Raw genomic sequence first — 13091 nt, forward strand, 5'->3', positions numbered from 1 at the left:
AAGCTTGTGCTACCAAATAAACCTGTTGGACTTTAACCTGGTGTTATGAGACTTCTTACTGTGCCCACCCCAGTCCAACGTCGGCATCTCCACATCATTTCTTATTGGTGATAGTCATTGCCTGGCATTTGTGTGAAATGTAAAAGCACATTTTGAGATGTGAATTTTTGAAAGAATAGGCATGTCCGTGGGAATGTTCAAACATTGCACGCATGGATAACAAATATTGGAAGCTAAGGTTAATGTGTGCATTACAAGGAAATATATATGAACAGACAAGCTAACAGGTTCCACTTGCTTGAATGCTAGTGTACGTATGGGAATGTAAGGATTCCAAAGCTCATTGGCCAGAATTTTTTGGATGGTGGTGTTCACCACGGGGATGTGTTCCCCACCAACTCTGGCTCTCCAGCTAATAATTTACACTCTAAAAAGCATTGATTATCCTTAGGTGAGGCTTCCGTCACTCACTCGGGAGGAAGTCCTGCCTTAGAGAGCTGCTGGCCAGTCTGATTCAAAAGCAACTCTCCAGTCCCTGCAACAACCGCGCTGGAGTGGATCGAAGAGGAACTGCACCAGGAGGGCCCGAGGCCAAGTCTGGGAAGTGGAGGAAGAGGTCAGGTGTCTCAGTAGGGAAGGGAAGGGCAGGCAAGGCCCAAAACATTGCAAAGGGGGGGTGTCCCATGAAAGAGGCACAGGGAGAAAGGAGGTCCAGAGGCTACTGAGCCTTAAGGGGAGGACGCCTCTGCCCCCCCCTCCCCCACCCCACCCAACTGATGTCAGAAGGGGCCTTTTGATGGAGACGCCCAACCCCTCCCTTGCAGGTCCTAGAGCTATCGCGAAATATTCTAGCCTTCCACCTTGGAATCTCAGTCCTCCCATCAGCTTAGAAACTGAGGCTCAGTGGAAAACAGCCCAGTAAGTGTCCACTTAAGGGCCTCACCTTTGGCAAAGGTGTGCTTCCCACCTTAAACTTTGCCCACTCCAGCACAAAATTGGGGCAAGTTGGGAAGGATGGGAATATTGAAAGAATCACATTCCACAATTTTACACTCCCACCCTCCTTCCCCCTCCTTCCACTCCCTGCCTAAACCCCCACTGTCAGGAGAGCATAAAATTCAGGCCATTATCTTTCCGAGAAGGAACAAAAAATATTTTCTGATATCACTGTCTTTTCCAGGATGCTGTTTACCTGTTAGACATTATTCGCACAGACACCATGACATGTCAATTAGTCCAGCGGGTTTGCAATGTGACGGCTTTAGCTCCATTCAGCTCAATTTAATTAAATAACATCTGTTGGTTTAATACACGCATCCTATGTCTGCCTCAGCTTTATCTCAAATTCATGTATTAACCCCTTTCAGTTTCCAAAATAAGTGACTTAACACGAAAATAAGTTGCTCATCCTCTGTGGAAACACTCATCCAATGCCTTTGGTTGCCTCCAGACTCAACTCCTGCAACGCAGTCCTGGCCAATTCCCCACCCTGCACTAGGGGTCAGTTCTGGAACAACTGTTTTTTTCCTGATGGACATCAATAAAGAACAAAGAACAAAGAAATTACAGCACAGGAACAGGCCCTTCAGCCCTCCAAGCTGCACCGACCATGCTGCCCATCTGAACTAAAACATCCTACCCTTCCGGGGACCATATCCCTCTATTCCCATCCTATTCATGTACTTGTCAAGATGCCCCTTAAAAGTCACTATCGTATCTGCTTCCACTACCTACCTGGCAGAAACCTAGATTTTTGTGTAGAATGTATCATTTCAACATTTTGAGCTGACACAAAATTTGGAAGTATTTGCGAGCTGTGAGAAGGTTAATGATAGATGTCAGTAGGATAGCCTGGCTGGTGGAATGGGTGAACATGTAGCCAATTAAATTCAATGAGGGAATGTGAAGTGAACATGTAAAATGTGGAGGAAGTATAATCTAAAGGGGGTGCAGTGACTGTGAGACCTGGGGGCATATGTGCAAAAGTTAGTGAAGGTGGCAGGGCAGATTGCAAAGGGGTTAACAAAGCATGTGGGATCCTGTGCTTCATAAATAGAAACACAAAGTTATGATGAACTTTTACAAAACATGAGTTCAGCCTCAACTGCAGTATCATGGCCAACTCTGGGCACCGCGCTTTTGGGAGTGTGTGAAGGCTTTTGAGAGATTTACAGGAATGAGGTTCTTCAGTTATGAGGATAGACTGGAGAAGATGCAGCTGTTCAACTGAAGAGAAGAGAATATTGTCACTGGACTAGTAATCCAGAGACCCGTGGTAATGCTTTGGGACAGTAAGAAGTCTCACAACACCAGGTGAAAGTCTAACAGGTTTATTTGGCAGCACTCGCTTTCGGAGTCTCAGGCTCCTTCATCAAGTGAGTGAAGAGCTGTGTTCACAAACAGAGCATATACAGACACAAACTCAATTTACAAGATAATGGCTGGAATGCGAGTCTTTAGAGGTAATCAAGTCTTAAAGGTGCAGATGATGTGAGTGGAGAGAGGGTCAAGCACAGGTTAAAGAGGTGTGTATTGTCCCCAGCCAGGACAGTTAGTGAGATTTTGCAAGCCCAGGCAAGTCGTGGGGGTTACAGATAATGTGACATGAACCCAAGATCCCAGTTGAGGCCGTCCTCATGTGTGTGGAACTCGGCTATCAGTCTCTGCTCAGCGATTCTGCGTTGTCGTGTGTCATGAACAACCACAACATTGTCATCAAACCAGCAGACAAAGGAGTAGCACTGTCATACTGAACAGAACGGATTACTGTAAAGAAGTGTACCGACAACCGAACAACGAGGAACACTGCAGACAGTTACCCGCAGATCCGACCAAAGAACACACCCGTCAACTCAACAGACTGATCAAGACTTTTGATCCGGACCTTCAGAGCACCCTCTGTGCTTTCATCCCACGTACTCCCCACGTTGGAGATCTCTACTGCCTCCCAAAGATACACAAGGCCAACACACCCGGCTGCCCTATCGTATCAGGCAATGGGACCCTGTGTCGGGGGCATCCTGAAACCCAATGTACAAAGAACCCCCAGCTTCTGTGGTGACACTACGAACTTCCCACAAAAACTCAGCACACATGGAGCAGTTGAACCAGGAGCACTCCTCGTCACAATGGATGTCTCAGCACTTGACATCAGCATCCCCCACGACGACAGCACTGCTGCAACTGCCTCAGTACTCAACACCGACAACTGCCAATCTCCAGATGCAATTCTACAACTCATCCGCTTCATCCTGGACCACAACGTCTTCATCTTCAACAATTAGTTCTTCATCCAGACACACAGAACAGCCATGGGGACCAGATTTGCACCTCAATATGCCAACATCTTCATGCACAGGTTTGAACAAGACCTCGTCACCGCACAGGAACTTCAACCAATGCTATACACTAGATACATCGATGACATTTTCTTCCTTTGGACTCATGGCGAACAATCAGTGAAACAACTATATGATGACATCAACAAGTTCCATCCCACCATCAGACTCACCATGGACTACTCTCCGGAATTGGTTGCATTCTTGGACAGAGGCATTTCCATCAAGGACGGTCACCTCAGCACTTCACTGTACCGCAAGCCCACGGATAACCTCACGATGCTCCACTTCTCCAGCTTCCACCCTAAACACGTTAAAAAAGCCATCCCCTACAGACAAGCCCTCCACATACACAGGATCGGCTCAGATGAGGAGGATCTCAACAGACACCTATAGATGCTGAAAGACACCCTCATAAGAACAGGATATGGCGCTCGACTCATCGATCGACAGGTCTGACGCGCCACAGCGAAAAACAGCGCCGACCTCCTCAGAAGACAAACACGGGACATGGCGGACAGAGTACCCTTCGTCATCCAGTACTTCCCTGGAATGGAGAAGCTACGACATTCTCTCCGGAGCCTTCAACATGTCATCGATGAAGATGAACATCTCAGCAAGGCCATCCTCACACCCCCACTTCTTGCCTTCAAACAACCGCACAGCCTCAAACAGACCATTGTCTGCAGCAAACTACACAGCCTTCAGGAGAATAGTGACCACGACAGCACACAACCCTGCCACAGCAATCTCTGCAAGACGTGCCAGATCATCGACACGGATGCCATCATCTCACATGAGAACACCATCCACCAGGTACACGGTACACACTCTTGCAACTCGGCCAACGTTGTCCACCTGATACGCTGCAAGAAAGGATGTCCCGAGGCATGGTACATTGGGGAAACCATGCAGACGCTACGACAACGGATGAATGAACGCCGCTCAACAATCACCAGGCAAGAGTATTCTCTTCCAGTCGAGGAACACTTCAGCAGTCACGGGCATTCAGCCTCTGATCTTCGGGTAAGCGTTCTCCAAGGCAGCCTTCACGACACACAACAACGCAGAATCGCTGAGCAGAAACTGATAGCCAAGTTCCGCACACATGAGGACAGCCTCAACTGGGATCTTGGGTTCATGTCACACTATCTGTAACCCCCATGACTTGCCTGGGCTTGCAAAATCTCACTAACTGTCCTGGCTGAAGACAATATACACCTCTTTAACCTGTGCTTGGCCCTCTCTCCACTCACATTATCTGTACCTTTAAGTCTTTATTACCTGTAAAGCCTCGCATTCCAACCATTATCTTGTAAATTGAGTTTGTGTCTGTATATGCCATGTTTGTGAACACAGCTCTTCACTCACCTGACTCCGAAAGCTAGTGCTGCCACATAAACCTGTTGGACTTTAACCTGGTGTTGTGAGACTTCTTACTGTGCTTACCCCAGTCCAACGCCGGCAACTCCACATCAATGCTTTGGGACGCAGTTTCGAATCTCACCATGGCGGATAGTGAAATTTGAAGGCAATAAAAATTTGAGGGTGGTACAGTGGCACTGTGGTTAGCACTGCTGCCTCACAGCGTCAGGGACTCGGGTTCAATTCTGACCTCAGGTCACTATCTGTGTGGAGTTTGCACATTCTCCCCGTGTCTGCATGGGTTTCCTCCGGGTGCTCCTGTTTCCTTCCAGAATCCAAAGGATTGTGGTTGGTGCAGACTCGATGGGCTGAATGGCCTCCTTCTGCACTGTCGGGATTCTATGATTCTATGAAGAGAAGAGGGAGTAAAGATTTGATGGAGGTGTTCGAAATCTTCAGGGCCTCGGGCAGAGCAGACAGAGTAACGTCTCCCATTGGCGACAGAAGGGTCGAGATCAAAAGGAGATCAATTTAAGGTGTGTGCTGATAGAGCCACAGGCAACACGAAAGGAGGAAGATGAGCAACTGAGAGTGTGGAGGAAGCAGATGCAATTGTGGAATTACAAAAGGGAATTGGATAAGCTTGCAAATTTTGAAATAAAATGTACAGATGTCCCTTCACCAAAATCCCTTTATTTAGAATTCCAACAGCAGTGCTCAGAGTGCTAGTAGTTAGCAGACTACCTTCGAGGGTGTCAGAGGAACTGACACTCCTGGTTAAATACAAGGAAAAACCTCCCTGAGTGGCCCATCAAGTGACTCCTTAATTGGGAGTTCACATTCCAATAGGCCAACCTCAATGGCCTGACTGAAGTCATTACACAGGGTTATGGGGAAAGAGCAGCGAGAGGCAGTAGGTGAGAGAGCTGACAGACAGCTGACATGGACATGATGGACAGAATGGCTGGCCTCTTCCTGTGTTTTAAGATTTCTATAATTCTCCTTTCTGCCTCTCTACGCTCCTTTAAGATACTCCTCAAAATTGACCAGGTCCCTTTGTGTTATCTCCTTATGTAGCTCAATTTTTATTTAATGACACTCTCATGAAGCACCTTGAGTTGTTTTGCTACATTTAGGCACTGTATAAATGCAGTTGTTGTCTAATCATAGCATGATTGCAGAAAATAAAAGCATACTTGAAGAAAACACAGTGAAACCGTGTATTTATTACTACTTACGAGATAATGGATAAGTGGAACTTCAAGACAATAATCTAATCAAGGAGCTCAGTTATGCTGCCAGGGTGCCAATCAAGTGGTTTATAAATATCTTCCAAATTTACTGATTTTGATTGGAGCTTAACTGTCTCCCTTAAAGGTCTCTGTTGCAGTTTATTGCACGGATTAATATTTAATGATGAAAAATGCTCATGTGTACTTGTGTAGAGATTAGCCAGAAGTCTCTGAACTCTCCCGCGGCTGGGATTCTCCGGTGCCGCTGCAGTGAATGGATATTTGGCTGAGTGCCAAATTCTCCATTCTCGCTGGCAGCTGGGGGGAGGGGGGGAGGTGTGGGGGGGGGACTTGGGGGACAAATGAGATTTGAGAATTCCCCCCCCCCCACTCCCTCCCACCCCCCACTGTTAGAAATGCGCCCATGCCTAATGCATGGTGATTTTCACAGAAGAGGGACTGATGTGAGGGACTCATCACACAAGAGGGACTCATTACCATTGCAGCAGGTTCATTAAGTAGTGATCTGCAGTTGATTATGGGGAATTCTGCTTAGGTTATGTTCTGATCTAATTAGTTTTACGTAAAGTACTTTCTGGAGCTGCCTTTAACGTTCTTTAACATTTGCCTTTCAATGTTGTCTTTTATAAGAATTCAGTGCCATTTCTTTCCATATTTCCAAAATAATCCAAGTATTAATTGGAGGAAATGCAATGTGAATGAGGGAGGCAGGGATGGCCGATATACATTTTTTGACATAAGTGAGGTCTACACAATAATTCCCACACATGAGTTGATCTGCCTAAAATGGCTGATATCCTTTTTAACAGGCACTGTATTTTCATATATTCTCAGAAAACCTGAAAGTTGTCTACCCTTGTTGCAGAAGCATGTGTGTTCTTATTTTGATTTGATTTGATTTATTATTGTCACATGCGTTGGGATACAGTGAAAAGTATTGTTTCTTCTGCACTCTACAGACAAAGCATCCTGGCTGGAATTTTATCACCCTACCTTCCACAGGAATCGGAGCGGGAGAGGGGCAGAAAATGGAAAGGTCCGTTGACCTCAGGCGGGATTTTATGGTTTCGGGACGAGCGAGGCTAAGAAACCCCGTGAACTGTTTAAAGAGCACATAGGGAAGAAGGAAAGGGGAGAGTGCAGAATGTAATGCTACAGTCATAGTTAGAGTCCAGAGAAAGATCAACTCAATATAAGGTAGGTTCATTTAAAAGTCTGATGGCAGCAGGGAAGAAGCTGTTCTTGAGTCGGTTGGAACATGATCACAGACTTTTGTATTTTTTTCCCGACGGAAGAAGGTGGAAGAGAAAATGTCCGGGGTGTGTGGGGTCCCTGATAATGCTAGTTGCTTGCCAAGGCAGCGGAAAGTATAGACAGAGTCAATGGATGGGAGGCTGTTTTGCGTGATGGACCAGGCTATGTTCAAAACCCTTTGTAGTTTCTTGCAGTCTTGATCAGAGCAGGAGCCATATCAAGATGTGAGATTTCCGGAAAGGATGTTTTATATGGTGCATCTGTAAACATTGGTGAGAGTCGTAGCGGACATTCCGAAATTGCTTAGCCTCCTGAGAAAGTAGAGGATTTGGTGAGCTTTCTTAACTATAGCGTCGGCCTGGCGGGGACCAGGACAGGTTGTTGGTGATTTGCTCTTATGGGTGAAGAAAAGATCAGGGTCAGCTTTGATGTCCCATGAGGCTGAATAGCTTGCCAAAATTTCAAACCAAGAATTGCTCAAGGAGGATGTGTATTTTGGATGAGATTTGAGAGGCTACCCAGTGCCAGATGGAAACGTGAAACAGTAGAAGTGTTAGCGAGAAATGGGAAGGGGATAAACACAAAAATAACTCTTAATAATTGATGGATCCATATCACAGGAACAGGTGAAAAAAAGAAACTTTTATTTGCAGGGGCAAAAAGCAATATTTTAGCATTGCATTTACTTCCAGTTCACTACTCAAGTGTAAAAGTCGCTTGGGTTTGCTGTCAGCTTGGATTTCGAACTTTATTTTAATTCGGCAAGGTTTCAGTTATCTTTGTCCTCCAGGCTTGATGTTCAATGTTTTATCTGGCGTGAGATGCAAATGAGTAGCAGCCTTCAATATTGAAACACTGTGAATACAGCCATATTTTAAAATGAAATAAAGACGTGCATTTTAATAGCACCTTGACAACTTCAGGACATCTCAAAGAGCTTTGCAGTCAATGCTTTTGAAGGGTGATGCAGGAAACACAGCATAGCAAGATCCAATAAACTGCAACATGATAATGACCAGAGAGTCTGTTTTTGTGATGTTGATTAAGGGCTAAATATTGGAAGGCACCAGGGAGAATTCCTCTGTGCTTAAAACATAGAAAACAGCACAGTGGCACAGTGGTTAGCACTGCTGCCTCACAGCGCAGGGGCCCAGGTTCGATTCGTGGCTTGGGTCACTGTCTGTGTGGAGTTTGCACATTCTCCCCGTGTCTGCGTGGGTTTCCTCCGGGTGCTCCAGTTTCCTCCCACAGGCCAAAGATGTGTAGGTTAGGTTGATTGGCCATGCTAAATTGACCCTTGTTTAGGGGGCATCAGCAGGGTAAATATGTGGGGTTACAGGGACAGGGTGAGATTGTTGGTGCAGGCTGAATGGCCTCCTTCTGTACTGTAGGGATTCTATGAGTAGGCCATTTTGGCCCTTCGAGCCTGCTCCGCCATTCATTTTGATCATGGCTGTTCGTCAAATTCAATATCCTGATCCCTCCTTCTCCCTCATATCTCTTGGTCCCTTTAGCCCCAAGAGCGATATCTACAGAAACATGAATGGTTCCATGCGACCAATCCGATGGTGATTGCCATTGCTTGAAAGATTCGGCCTATAGATATCTAACAAAGTTTTAAATTCAACAATGATATTTTGATATATACATGTTTCAGTGATTCATTTCTCCCCCATGTTCAAATGATTGCCAAGATTTTAATGAGCCAAAGGGAAAACAAAACAGTCACTGGACCAGTTGGCAACTGTCCACTGGGACAGTTGAACACTCACTGTTGCTGGTGAAAGGGCAATAGTCATTTGTCAGTTGAAACCATTAGGGATGGGCAATAAATGCTGGTCTAGCCAGTGACTTCCCCATTCCACGAATGAATAAAAATATCACAATCGGAAATAGCCTAAACTTGGCGGACAAAATCAGGGACAAGTGCTTTCTAGCTGCTTACTTGTTGGTTTCTGGTTGCTTTAGTTGACCCCAGATGATTTTTCTGATTTTTGATTTGATTCGATTTGATTTATTATTGTCACATGTATTAACATACAGTAAAAAGTATTGTTTCTTGTATACTATACAGACAAAACATATCGTTCATAGAGAAGGAAACAAGAGAGTGCAGATGTAGTGTTACAGTCATAACTAGGGTGTAAAGAAAGGTCAACTTAATGCAAGGTAAGTCCGTTCAAAACTCTGAGGGCAGCAGGGCAGAAGCTGTTCTTGAGTCGGTTGGTATGTGACCTCAGACTTTTGTATCTTTTTCCCAATGGAAAAAGGTGGAAGAGAGAATGTCCGGGCTGTGTGGGGTCCTTAATTATGCTGGCTGCTTTGCCGAGGCAGTGGGAAGTGTAGACAGAGTCAATGGATGGGAGACTGGTTTGCGTGATGGATTGGGCTCCATTCATGACCTTTTGTAGTTCCTTACGGTCTTGGACAGAGGAAGAGCCACACCAAGCTGTGATACAACCAGAAAGAATGCTTTCTATGGTACATCTGTAAAAGTTGGTGAGAATCGTAGCTGACATGCCAAATTTCCTTAGTCTTCTGAGAAAGTAGAGGAGTTGGTGGGCTTTCTTAACTATAGTGTCGGCATGAGGGGACCAGGACAGGTTGTTGGTGATCTGGGCAACTAAAAACTTGAAGCACTCAACTCTTTCTATTTCATCCCCGAAGATACAAAAAGCCGATAATCAGTTAGGATCTGATCCGGTTACAGCTGCATTTTCCCACTGGGAATGAGAGCATGGATCTGATAGCTTTTACTCCTCGGTCCAAGACAAAGCAATGAAGGCCTTTTATAATTGTAGTCCATCCTGGTTTTGGAAGTATAATGTAGCTGGTGATACATTTTACATTTATATATTTCTGCTCTCTGTATGTTCTTCTATAAGTCTTCCTGGATGGCTCACCAGATTTCCTAACTGGTTCAGTCACGGGTATTTTCAGTCTCTGTCAGCGTCTCCTGTCTGGGTGATAAATCACTGACTGGCATCAAAAAACAGAACTACTTACAAGCATGTTGCAGCAAAGTTCTCTTCACAACTTCAGTTCTAAGTGACAGGAAAAGTTGAAGTTAAATTGTCACAAGTCAACTTACATTAACACTGCAATGAAGTTACTGTGAAAATCCCCTAGTCGCCACACTCTGGTGCCTGTTTCGGGTACACTGAGGGAGAATTTAGCATGGCCAACGTGCCTAACCAGCCCGTCTTTCAGACTGTGGGAGGAAACCGGAGGAAACCCATGCAGACACAGGGAGAACATGCAAACTCCACACAGCGAGCCAAGCCGGGAATCGAACCCGGGTCCCTGGCGCTGTGAGGCAGCAGTGCTAACCACTGTGCCACCGTGCCGCCCAAGTGACAAATGTATGCCATCTCCTGAAATCTAACGTTCAGCCAACTCCATCGTGGGAGTGACGCTTCCAGAGGCTTCCAGGTCCTTACATTCTTGAAACTTCAGGTCTTGTGGTCAGTTGAACGTACCCCAGAGGACATCAGTCACTTTGCAGCTTACAGATGAGTTCTGTAGAGTTACTGGGCAGCTCATTCTGATCATCTGTCTTCCTATGTATCAGTTTGGCTTGTGTCTACTCTTTTTTCCACTTTCCTTTAACCTCCGATTATGCCAGCCACTTGTCTAACCTATTCTTAAAATTCGTAAGTGACTCTAGCCGGGATTAGAACATAGAACATAGAACAGTACAGCACAGAACAGGCCCTTCGGCCCACGATGTTGTGCCGACCTTCATCTGAAACCAAGATCAAGCTATCCCACTCCCTACCATCCTGGTGTGCTCCATGTGCCTATCCAATAACCGCTTAAATGTTCCTAAAGTGTCTGACTCCACTATCACTGCAGGCAGTCCATTCCACACCCCAACCACTCTCTGCGTGAAGAACCTACCTCTGATATCCTTCCTATATCTCCCACCATGAACCCTATAGTTATGCCCCCTCGTAAGAGCTCCATCCACCCGAGGAAATAGTCTTTGAACGTTCACTCGATCTATCCCCTTCATCATTTTATAAACCTCTATTAAGTCTCCCCTCAATCTCCTCCGCTCCAGAGAGAACAGCCCCAGCTCCCTCAACCTTTCCTCATAAGACCGACACTCCAAACCAGGCAGCATCCTGGTAAATCTCCTCTGCACTCTTTCCAGCGCTTCCACATCCTTCTTATAGTGAGGTGACCAGAACTGCACGCAATATTCCAAATGCGGTCTCACCAAGGTCCTGTACAGTTGCAGCATAACCCCACGGCTCTTAAACTCCAACCCCCTGTTAATAAAAGCTAACACACTATATGCCTTCTTCACAGCTCTATCCACTTGAGTGGCAACCTTTAGAGATCTGTGGATATGGACCCCAAGATCTCTCTGTTCCTCCACAGTCTTCAGAACCCTACCTTTGACCCTGTAATCCACATTTAAATTAGTCCTACCAAAATGAATCACCTCACATTTATCAGGGTTAAACTCCGTTTGCCATTTTTCAGCCCAGCTTTGCATCCTATCTATGTCTCTTTGCAGCCTACAACACCCCTCCACCTCATCCACTACTCCACCAATCTTGGTGTCATCAGCAAATTTACTGATCCACCTTTCAGCCCCCTCCTCTAAGTCATTAATAAAAATCACAAAGAGCAGAGGACCAAGCACCGATCCCTGCGGCACTCCGCTAGCAACCTGCCTCCAGTCCGAAAATTTTCCATCCACCACCACCCTCTGTCTTCGATCAGACAGCCAGTTACCTATCCAATCGGCCAACTTTGCCTCTATCCCACACCTCCTTACTTTCATCATAAGCCGACCATGGGGGACCTTATCAAACGCCTTACTAAAATCCATGTATATGACATCAACCGCCCTACCTTCATCAACACACCTAGTTACCTCCTCAAAAAATTCTATCAAATTTGTGAGGCACGATTTGCCCTTCACAAATCCGTGCTGACTATCCCGGATTAATCCGCATCTTTCTAAATGGTCGAAAATCCCATCCCTAAGGACCTTTTCCATCAATTTACCAACCACCGAAGTCAGACTAACCGGTCTATAATTACCAGGGTCATTTCTATTCCCTTTCTTAAACAGAGGAACAACATTTGCCACTCTCCAGTCCTCTGGCACCATCCCCGTGGACAGCGAGGACCCAAAGATCAAAGCCAAAGGCTCTGCAATCTCATCCCTCGCCTCCGAAAGAATCCTAGGATACATTTCATCAGGCCCAGGGGACTTATCGACCTTCAGTTTATTCAAAACTGCCAATACATCCTCCCTCCGAACATCTATTTCCTCCAGCCTATTAGCCTGTAACACCTTCTCTTCCTGAAAAACATGGCCCCTCTCCTTGGTGAACACTGAAGAAAAGTATTCATTCATCACCTCGCCTATCTCTACTGATTCCATACACAAGTTCCCACCACTGTCCTTGACCGGCCCTAACCTCACCCTGGTCATTCTTTTATTCCTCACATAAGAGTAAAAAGCCTTGGGGTTTTCCTTGATCCGACCCACCAAGGACTTCTCATGTCCCCTCCTAGCTCTCCTCAGCCCCTTTTTCAGCTCGTTCCTTGCTAACTTGTAACCCTCAATCGAGCCATCTGAACCTTGTTTCCTCATCCCTACATAAGCTTCCCTCTTCCTTTTCACAAGACATTCCACCTCTTTTGTGAACCACGGTTCCCTCACTCGGCCATTTCCTCCCTGCCTGACAGGGACATACCTATCAAGGACACCCAGTATTTGTTCCTTGAAAAAGTTCCACTTTTCATCAGTGCCTTTCCCTGACAGTTTCTGTTCCCATCTTATGCCCCCTAATTCTTGCCTAATCGCATCATAATTACCTCTCCCCCAATTGTAAGCCTTGCCCTGCCGTCCGGCCCT

The sequence above is a fragment of the Mustelus asterias genome, chromosome 10 (assembly GCF_964213995.1).
Source record: "Mustelus asterias chromosome 10, sMusAst1.hap1.1, whole genome shotgun sequence".
Classification (NCBI taxonomy): domain Eukaryota; kingdom Metazoa; phylum Chordata; class Chondrichthyes; order Carcharhiniformes; family Triakidae; genus Mustelus; species Mustelus asterias.